This window comes from Physeter macrocephalus, chromosome 20 (assembly GCF_002837175.3).
Source record: "Physeter macrocephalus isolate SW-GA chromosome 20, ASM283717v5, whole genome shotgun sequence".
In the NCBI taxonomy this organism is placed as follows: domain Eukaryota; kingdom Metazoa; phylum Chordata; class Mammalia; order Artiodactyla; family Physeteridae; genus Physeter; species Physeter macrocephalus.
This window is the reverse complement of record NC_041233.1, coordinates 59,002,536-59,011,714: the sequence shown is the minus strand read 5'-3', so window position 1 is coordinate 59,011,714 and position 9,179 is coordinate 59,002,536. Positions and strand designations below refer to the sequence as shown.

Genomic DNA, 9,179 nt, shown 5'->3' with positions numbered 1-9,179 from the left:
CCCCACCCTACACCCATCACCTCCCACCATCTGCCCCCACCCTTCACCCGTCACCTCCCACCACCACCATCTACCCCCATCTGTCACCTCCCACCACCACCACCAACTACCATCTACTGCTCCTCACCAGTATTTACCACCATTTACTTTCCGCCCTCTAGCATTGTGATAAGCCACCATTTACAACCAACATCCAACACCATTCACTGTCACTCACTACCACCACCATTTATTTTACTCAACAAATATTCATTATGTATCTACTGAATACCAAGCCCTGTCCTAGGCACTGAAGATAAGGCATGAAACATACATGGATCCTGTCCTCAAGCAGCCAACAGTCCAGGAAGGGAGATAAGAAAGACAGGGACAGAAACTGCAATACAAATGGCAGACAGTGATAAGCACCAAAAGGTAGGTCACTTCGCAGGAAGGCCTCCTGGAGGAGGGGAGGAGGAGGAGAAGGCTTTGGAGCTGGACTGACAAGGCTGGGCTACAGTGAACACATGACCATGGGGCTGCCATTGGAGACCAGGAAGGTGGGTGAGGCAGCCTCTGCAGCGTCAGCCCCAGGAGCATGCCCATCTCTTCCCTCCTCCGGAGCCACCCCCCTCCTCCCTCCTCCCCAGGCTGCCTTCCTGCTTTACACTGGCCATGCCCACAACATCTTGGACACAGGCAGGCCTTTTCGCCCAGGCTTCCTAGGAACTCGGATATGCTTCAAGAACCCCTAGCCAGGGAGGCACTGTGCTTTCTTCCATAAACAGGGCTTGGTTCGTAGGCACTTTACAAACATGTGAGGTTGGCATCCAGGAGATAGGGCAGAGAGAGGAAAGAACATGGGATGTGGTGCCAGGTGACTTGTGTCTGTCACTAACTGGCCATGTGACCTTGGGGAAGTCACTTTCCCTCTCTGGCACAATAAGTGGCCTCCACTCCGTGACTCTAAGCCATGTATCAGCAGCATTGGTAGCATTAATGCACAGCCTTGGCAGCTGGGGGCTCGGGGTGGGGGGTTCACTTCTTCCCCAAGATCTGTGTCTCATCCATCAGGAAGGGCAGCTCCTGCCCATCCGGTCTTCTTGAGAAGAGACACAGAGGATGGGGAAGATGGGGTGGGGAAGTAGAAAACCACAGAATGTGACTGAGGCCATCCGGGATGTTTCAAATTTTGGTCCCTCCAAGGCAAGAATTTAATAATACAGAAAGCCTGGTTAGCCCAGAGGCCTTCCCCTCCCTAAAGAGAGGGGAGGGGTTTCCAGGAAGGGGATGGAAGACAGGCAGAGAGGAGAGAAGGAGGGGAGAATCTCAGGAGGCGGGAAGGCCAGACTTTGGTCCAGTATTTGCACTGGTTTGCATCACTTTGCGTCTTTGCTTCCTCCTTCCCAAAGGGCCCCAGACACCAGCATCCACAGTCCAGAGCCAGCCAGATACCCTGAGCATCAGCCTCCTGGCCTCTCTGGAGTTGCTTCCTGCATGCCAGGCCCACGAGTTGAGGGCGGCACAAGGCGGGGCTCACCTTGCTCTCACTAAGGAACCAAGAATGGTGCTCAAGGTCTTTGAAAGCCACCAAGCAGTGAAGGCTGGAATTGCTCAGAGGAGACCCAGACAGTCTGGGAAGGCCACCCGAAGAAGCTGAGTGACCCCTGAATAGCACAGAGCAGGGGAGGTCATTCCACGGAAGGGGACAGTTGAGGTGAGAGCAAAGTGTGGCACTGGATATAGGTGCCCCACCTAGAAGAGGTACCCACCGGGCTCAGGCCAGCCTCAGAAAGAGCTTGCCTCTTGCTTTCAAAAAATACCACTGGTGATAGGTAACATCACACACTGTTTAGGGCTGTGTACATACGCAGAAATGAAAGCATAAAAGAAGAAATACCCGCTGGGTGAATGGATAACAAATGTGGTACATCTGTACAACAGAATACTACTCAGCAGTGAAAAAGGAATGAACTACTGACAGTAGCAGCAACACGGATGAATTACAAAATCATCACGCTGAGCACAGCCAGTTATTTAAAAAAAATGCAGACAGTCCGCGGAGCAACTGCAGGGCCTCCACCCCTTTTAAAACCCTTCCTCTCCTTCCACCCTGTCCCACTGGTACCAATTCTATGAAACAGAAACTAAGCTAGAGTGATAATAAGCAGACTGGTGGACACCTGGGGATGGTGGGGGCAGGAGGGAATACTTGGAGTGAGAGGTGACAGATGTGTTCACCATCTTGATTGTGATGATGGCTTCATGGGTATGTGCATATGTCCAAACCCAACCAGTCACACACCTTAAACACCTGTGGTTTAGTGTGTGTCAATTATATTTCAATAAAGCAGTTTTTAAACCTGCTGAGCCCGGCAGCTGATGGGAGCCTCTCCTATGGGGCCCCCACTGCAGCCTCCACTCAGAATCCATGGACGAACTGCAGGGCCTCAACTTCCTTCAAAACATCTCCTCTCCTTCCTGCCTACCCCAGTTGGGATCCCGGGGCCCTGCATAAAGATCCAGGAAACACTGGTTCAGGGCAAATATGGTGAAGACACCCAGGGACCAGAGACCCAGGCCCTGGAAGGACCATTCCCCAGGGCCTCCCACCCACAGGGAGGGTACTGCGTGGGCGAGGGCAGCACAGGCCCAGCCTCCGTAGCTGACAGCCGAACAGATGGAGAATGGGAATGGGGGAACCTTGGTCCCTGGGGGTACAGTGTGCACCCAGACGAGTGACCTCAGAAAAAGGCACGCTCACGGGTACACACATACACCTGTGAGCACGTGAGGGTACCCCAGAACCTAGGAGACAGAGGAGGGAAAGAGACTTATTCCTGCCCTTACCCATTAGACCAGGAATCGCACATTTACACATGTAGTGCGTGCACACACGTGTACTCACATACGCATGGATGCACAAGGCAGTACACACAGAACACACATCTACTACGCATGGGCCATACATCTAATAATAATGGCAGCCATTCATCAAGTGCTAACACGTGCCAGGCTCTGAACTGAGAGTTTTACATATACTTACTGGTTTCACCCTCACAGCAAACTGATGAGGTAGGAGGGACAGTATAAGCCCATTTACCTGATGATGAATCAGCCTCAGAGAGATTGAGTGGCTTGCCCAAGGTCACACAGCCAGCAGGATGGGGCCTTCAGAGCCAAACCCAGGCAATCTGACTGCAGAGCCAGGGTCTTAGCTATTCAGCATTAATTGCCAAGAAAGCATGGGTTTGGATACATTTTTAAAATGCACTTTTAAGTATGGTCATAACTGATAAAATATGAAAAAAAAATTCATCCGTGTCCCACCTAAAATCATCTCATGTAGTACACAGGGGAATACCTGGCATTCTATTATGTTGCCTCCACAATACATATGTGTATGCCGCCAGACAAGGAAATGCAAACCGTGTTTTCATACACGGCCCTCATCCATCACTGATAGGATGCAGAATGGTGCAGCCAATGTGGAAAATGGCTTGGCAGTTTCTTATAAGTGAAACACCTACCATATGACCCAGCAATCACACTCGTGGGCACTTACCCAAGAGAAATGAAGACATCTGTACAACGACCTGTACGCAAATGGACAGCAACTTTATTCATAATAACCCCAAACTGGAAACAACTCAAATGCCCTCCAACTGACGAATGGATAAATAAAACACGGTACATCCACACAATCAATACTACTCTGCAATAAAAATGAACAGAACTATGACACCACAAGAAGGAACCTCAAAAGCATGTTAAGTGAAGGAAGCCAGACTCAAAAGGCTACATACAGTCTGATTCCATTTGTATGACAGTCTGGAAAAGGCAGAAGTGCAGACGTAGAAAGATCAGTGGGTATCGGAGTTTGGGGAAGAGGAAAGCAACACAAAGATGTTTTTATGGAGACAGAAATGTTCTATACCGTAATCGCGGTAGTGGTTATACAAATTATACATTTATCAAAACTCACCAAAATATACACCTGAAAAGGGTGAATGTTAGTGTCCATAAATTATACCTCAAAAGCAGCAACAATGACTAACAAACCAGGTCTTTATGAAGATGGGAGGAAAGGGGGGCTGGAATCTCTGACCCACAGCCCCCAGCATCCCACCACAGGCAGATCCTAGGATTGGACCATCTGACGGGAGACCCCAGAGCCTGGTCGGGCCTGCCACTCTCAGTCTTAAGTTCCTTCCACTTCTGTGAAGTGGCGGTGCTGTTCCCTGTCTCCTGTGGGTCTGAAGAGAGTACTTGGGCAGCTGCAAAGCACCTTCACCGATTCCTGGGCCTGCTAAGTCCTGTGCCGGCCTCTTCCTGCCCACAGTGTGGTCTCTGCCCACTGAGCCACCTCTGTGGGAGCAACGTGAAAACCCTTTCTGACTTGCTGGGTATCTCCTGCCCATGGACCATGGTCACTTGCTGCTCAGCAGGCCCCCGCTGAATTCCTGACCCTAACCTGCCAGCCCCACCATGTTCCCAGGCCCCAGTGGAGTCTGAGCACCCCACATCCAACCTGCCAATCCCACCTCAGAAATAAACATCCCTGGGCCCCGCACCCTCCTGTCCTCCCCACCACCGTGGCCCTAGCCCAGTCCTCATCACTCCTCTTAGAACAAGGGCCAGGGCCGCCACGTACAGCCACGTAGGCTCTGCCCTGCATGCCTCCAGGGGGCGCCATTCTCGTGGGCTACAATAAGAAATACAACCCTCACAGGTATCCAAAGTGGCAGCCCTGACCAGGGTGATCACCCCCTCCCCAAGCCCTGCTGTCCCTGCTTCTGCTACCTCCCTCCTCCATCTCAGCTGGTATTATGATCCTGGGTGAAGAAGGAGAGAAAGCAAAATGAGAAGTAATCCTGAGCACCGCTCTGATGCCAAGGGCCAGAGGGACAGCTGGGGGTAGGGCTCCCTCCCTATACTTTAACATGCACTATGACCCCTTAAAATCCCCATTCTATGGATGAAAGATTTGCAGTTCAGACTGGTTAACCAACTTGCCTGAGGTCACACAGCAATTAAGTGGCGGAGCTGGAACCTGAACCCTGATCTTCCAAAGCCACATCCAGGGTCCTTTGCCCTACTCAGCAGCTAACACTAGAGCTCATTTTCCCCAGGAGCCCAAGATGGCAGGCATAGTGGAGAAAGGCTGTGTGGAGGAGGTGTTGGCCAGTCCCAGCCAGGGGAGCAGCCACAGCAAAGGGCCTGAAGATGCTGGGCCTGTGAGCTGCACAACTGCTCTCCCAGTGGCCAGCGGTCCTGGGTAGAGCCCCAATCTCGCCATCTGCTCCCAGCAGAGCTCCCAGGGAGGCGCCCCTTAGTGACAGGTTTACAGGCGTTTCAGGAGCCACAGTGGGAGCACCCCGTCAGGCGAGGCTGCTGCTGACACATTGGAAGCTCCCCCACCCGACCCCGGCAGCCCATTCCTCCTGCAGACACAAGCCTGGCCAGCCCTCTGGGTGACCCTCAGCCAGCTCTGGACCACATTCCTGCCTCTCGGTGGGGTCCCAGGCAGAGATGCCAAGATACAATGTAGCCTCCAGAGTGACCTTCCTGCTGCCCCCACACACACTCTGCCCCAGAACCAGCCTGGCAGAGCCCCGGGTGCCCAGGCTGTGTTGAGCTGGGCTGCCAAGGAGAGAGGGAGGGAGCAATGACAGTTGACAATAACCAACCTCTATGTGGCTTAACAGGCAGTGTCTTCATTACACCCCCAATGACACAGGTCCTCAGAAGTGAAGTTACTCACCAAGGTCACCCAGCCAGAGTAAAGAGCCCAGATGTGAACCCAGGCCTGCTGCCTCCAAACCCAACTCTGAGACCCCATTTTTCTCATCTGTAAAATAGGGACCATGGCAGACCTTCCTGGTATTCTTGCAAGGATTAAAGAGATGCTGTATTTAAAACTAATCTAGTAAGTAGCTGCTATAATAGTTATTAATAATTCTATTAATTATTAATAATAGTCACTGATAATTATATTATTATTGTTGCAATTGACATCAATCTGTGCTCTCCTACACCTTTGCTCAAGCTATTTCCCCTGCCCCACATATCTTCTCTTCCTGCCCCACCCACACCTCTCCAAATCCCACCCATCTTTCAAGGCCCAGCTGGATCCCACTATTTTCAGGATCCCACTATGTTCTGAGCCTGTGGACCTGAATACCAGTGCTGACATGATCATTTGCATCTCCAGTGAGGGAAGCTTACCTCACTTTCTGGACAGTACAGGACAGGGCAAAGAGCACGAGCCCTGGAGGCAGGAGACCGTGGTTTCAAAACCTGGCCATGCCACAGATTTGCTGTGTGACTCTGGGCAAGGTGCTTCACCTCTCTGGACCTTAATTTCTTTCTCTGTGAAAACAGGGTCATCATAGCTGCCCTGCCCACCTCTCCAGGCTATTGTGAGAACCCAGTGAGTTCACAGGTGTGAAAGAATGTTTCAGACTTTAACACCTGATTCCAACATAAGATCTTATTATTTCTTATAAAAGCAACAACCACCACCACAGGAAAGGATCTGTTCATTTACGCCCAGTGGGAGGCCAGACACTTCTATTTTAATTTATCCCAAACACCCTAATCCCAGATTGCCAGGGTGGTCTTGACTTGGGGCTAGTTTACACACAGTCACTGAACAGGGCTCCCTCTGGGGGAAAAGCTTGGGAGATGTGGGAGAGCAGTTGGCGGAGGGCCCTGAGTGAGAGAGATGAATGTAAAACTACACAGATGTGAATTTCTCTGGGTTCCCCCTCAAGGGTCCCACCTCCCTCACTTGCCTCTAGCCTCAAGGGCTAGCCCAAGCCCCTTTCTCTGCTGGGAACCATTCCTTCCTCCTTCCCACCTATAAACCTGCCTTTCTCTCACTCTTCCTTCAGACCTTGATTTTAAAGCCCACTTTCTCCCAGAAGTCTCTCTGATCCCCAGGCCAGGTCCAAGGATCCCATATGCCCCTAAGAGAGCATCCATCACCCAAGCAGCCTTTCTCAACTCTGGATCCTCCACAGAATTAAGCCCAAATGTCTTGAAGCACCCACTATATGTAATGCACTGACTTGTCTTCTTCACACCCAGAATGGTTCTGGGTATGTGCCATCCTTGGTAGAGGTCGAGTCACTCAGACCATTTTCTGTGCTCTGTGGTGCAGCTCTCTGGCTAGGAAAGGCTTCAGGGTTATTTGCTTGTCTCCCTGATGGGCTGTGAGCCTCCCAAGGGCAGAGACCATTGTCTTTTTTTTTTTTTTTTTTTTTTTTACTGCTGTTTCCCCAGGGCCTAGCTCAGAGCACACAGCAGGTGCTCAATAAAAGCCGTTGACTGAACTGCTACTGTTCAGTTCTTCAATCCACTGATAACTGGCAAGTGTCCAAGGAGCACCTAGTTGGTGCCTTGCCCTTTCTGGTGTCCTGTGGAGAAATTAGAGAAAGAGGGGACCAAAGGGACAGCTTCCTTCACTGCCCAGCACCAAGATCCCACACTCCATGTCTGACTACAGCCCTGCCTGCTCCAGAACCTTCCAGCACTCCCCACTTGCCTGCAGGGAGAAGGAGAAAAATCGCGAGGGTTTTTTTTTTTTTTATATCAGGCACCAGATTCCTTTCTTGTACAACCTTGTCTCATTCTCCCAAGCCCTGAAAGTTAGGGATCTGTGGGAAGCAGCCTCGAAGATGGCCCCAGTGATCCCCACCTCCACCTCCTGGCAGTCCCCTTGTAATCCTGTAAGCCCATTTGTAATCCTCTCCCCTTGGGTGTGGAATGGACCTAGCAACTAGCTTCTAACAGCTGAAGTAATGGGATGGGACTCCCAAGACTGGGTTATAAAAAACCTTTGGCCTGGGCTTCCCTGGTGGCACAATGGTTAAGAATCCTCCTGCCAATGCAGGGGACATGGGTTCGATCCCTGGTCCAGGAAGATCTCACATGCCGCAGAGCAACGAAGCCCATGCACCACAACTACTGAGCCTGAGCTCTAGAGCCCGCGAGCCACAACTACTGAGCCCACGTGCCACAACTACTGAAGCCCGCGCGCCTAGAGCCCGTGCCTTGCAACAAGAGAAGCCACCACAATGAGAAGCCCGCACACTGCGACGAAGAGTAGCCCCAGCTCACCGCAACTAGAGAAAGCCTGTGCACAGCAATGAAGACCCAACACAGACAAAAATAAATAAATAAAATTAATTAATTAAAAAAAAAAAAAAAAACCTTTGGCCTCTCTCTTGGTTACTTTCTCTTACCTCTCTCGGGTCGCTCCCTCTGGGGAAGTCAGCCATGTATGGTAGCCCTGCGGAGAGGCCCATGTGCGAGGGACCGGGGACCACCAGTCACCATGTGAGTAAGCCTGGATGTGGCTCCGCCTCCAGGCAAGCCTTCAGCCCCAGCCAACAACTTGACTGTAACTTCACAAGGGACATTAAGCTGGAGGCACCTAACTAAACCGTGTCAAGATTCCTGACCCACAGAAAACGTGAGATAATTAAATGTTTGTTCATTTGCTTTTTTTTTTAAACTTTTAAGTTTATTTATTTATCTATCTATTTATTTATTTATTTTTGGCTTAGTTGGATCTTTTTGTTGCTGTGCGCGGGCTTTCTCTAGTTGCTGCAAGCAGGGGCTACTCTTCGTTGCGGTGCGGGGGCTTCTCACTGCGGTGGCTTCTCTTGTTGCGGAGCATGAGCTCTAGGCGCGTGGGCTTCAGTAGTTGTGGCACGTGGGCTCAGTAGTTGTGGCTCACGGGCTTTGTTGCTCCGCGGCATGTGGGATCTTCCCAGAGCTGGTCTCGAACCCGTGTCCCCTGCATTGGCAGGCAGATTCTTAACCACTGCGCCACCAGGGAAGCCCTCGTTTGCTGTTTTAAGCCACTAACTTTTGGGGTAATTTGTTATGCAGCAGTACAGATCACTTAGTTCCATCTTCTAGATAAGGACACAGAGGCTCTGAGAGGTAATAACTTGCCCAGGGTCACACAGTTAGTAAGTGGTGGAGCTGGGCTCTGAACTCAGATCTGTCTGGCTGTGCAGCCATCCTCACTGGGCCACAGCTAGGTGGCCAGCCTGCTCGGTCCCCTCTGCCCTACATGAATGCTCCACTCCACCCTGGTCAGTTTCTCCATGACCTCTGCAGCAGCCCCCATGACCATGCCTTTGTCATTTAGGGTTAGGGGCCACATTAGCACCCAGTCATCTGTC

General features: G+C 51.3%; 1 protein-coding gene and 1 long non-coding RNA gene across 6 annotated transcripts in view; one reads left to right on the top strand and one right to left on the bottom strand.

The window, feature by feature from the left end:
- Window positions 1-8,455, top strand: part of LOC129391674 (uncharacterized) — a 19,680-nt gene extending 11,225 nt beyond the window's left edge. For both annotated transcript variants that reach the window (XR_008616291.1, XR_008616290.1), the window contains exons 5-6: window positions 5,720-5,908; window positions 7,877-8,455. This is a non-coding gene — a long non-coding RNA (uncharacterized lncRNA). The remainder of the gene's footprint in view (window positions 1-5,719; window positions 5,909-7,876) is intronic.
- NEURL1 (neuralized E3 ubiquitin protein ligase 1) overlaps window positions 1-9,179 on the bottom strand; it is an 82,637-nt gene that overhangs the window by 21,232 nt on the left and 52,226 nt on the right. The gene's annotated exons all lie outside the window — the stretch shown is intronic.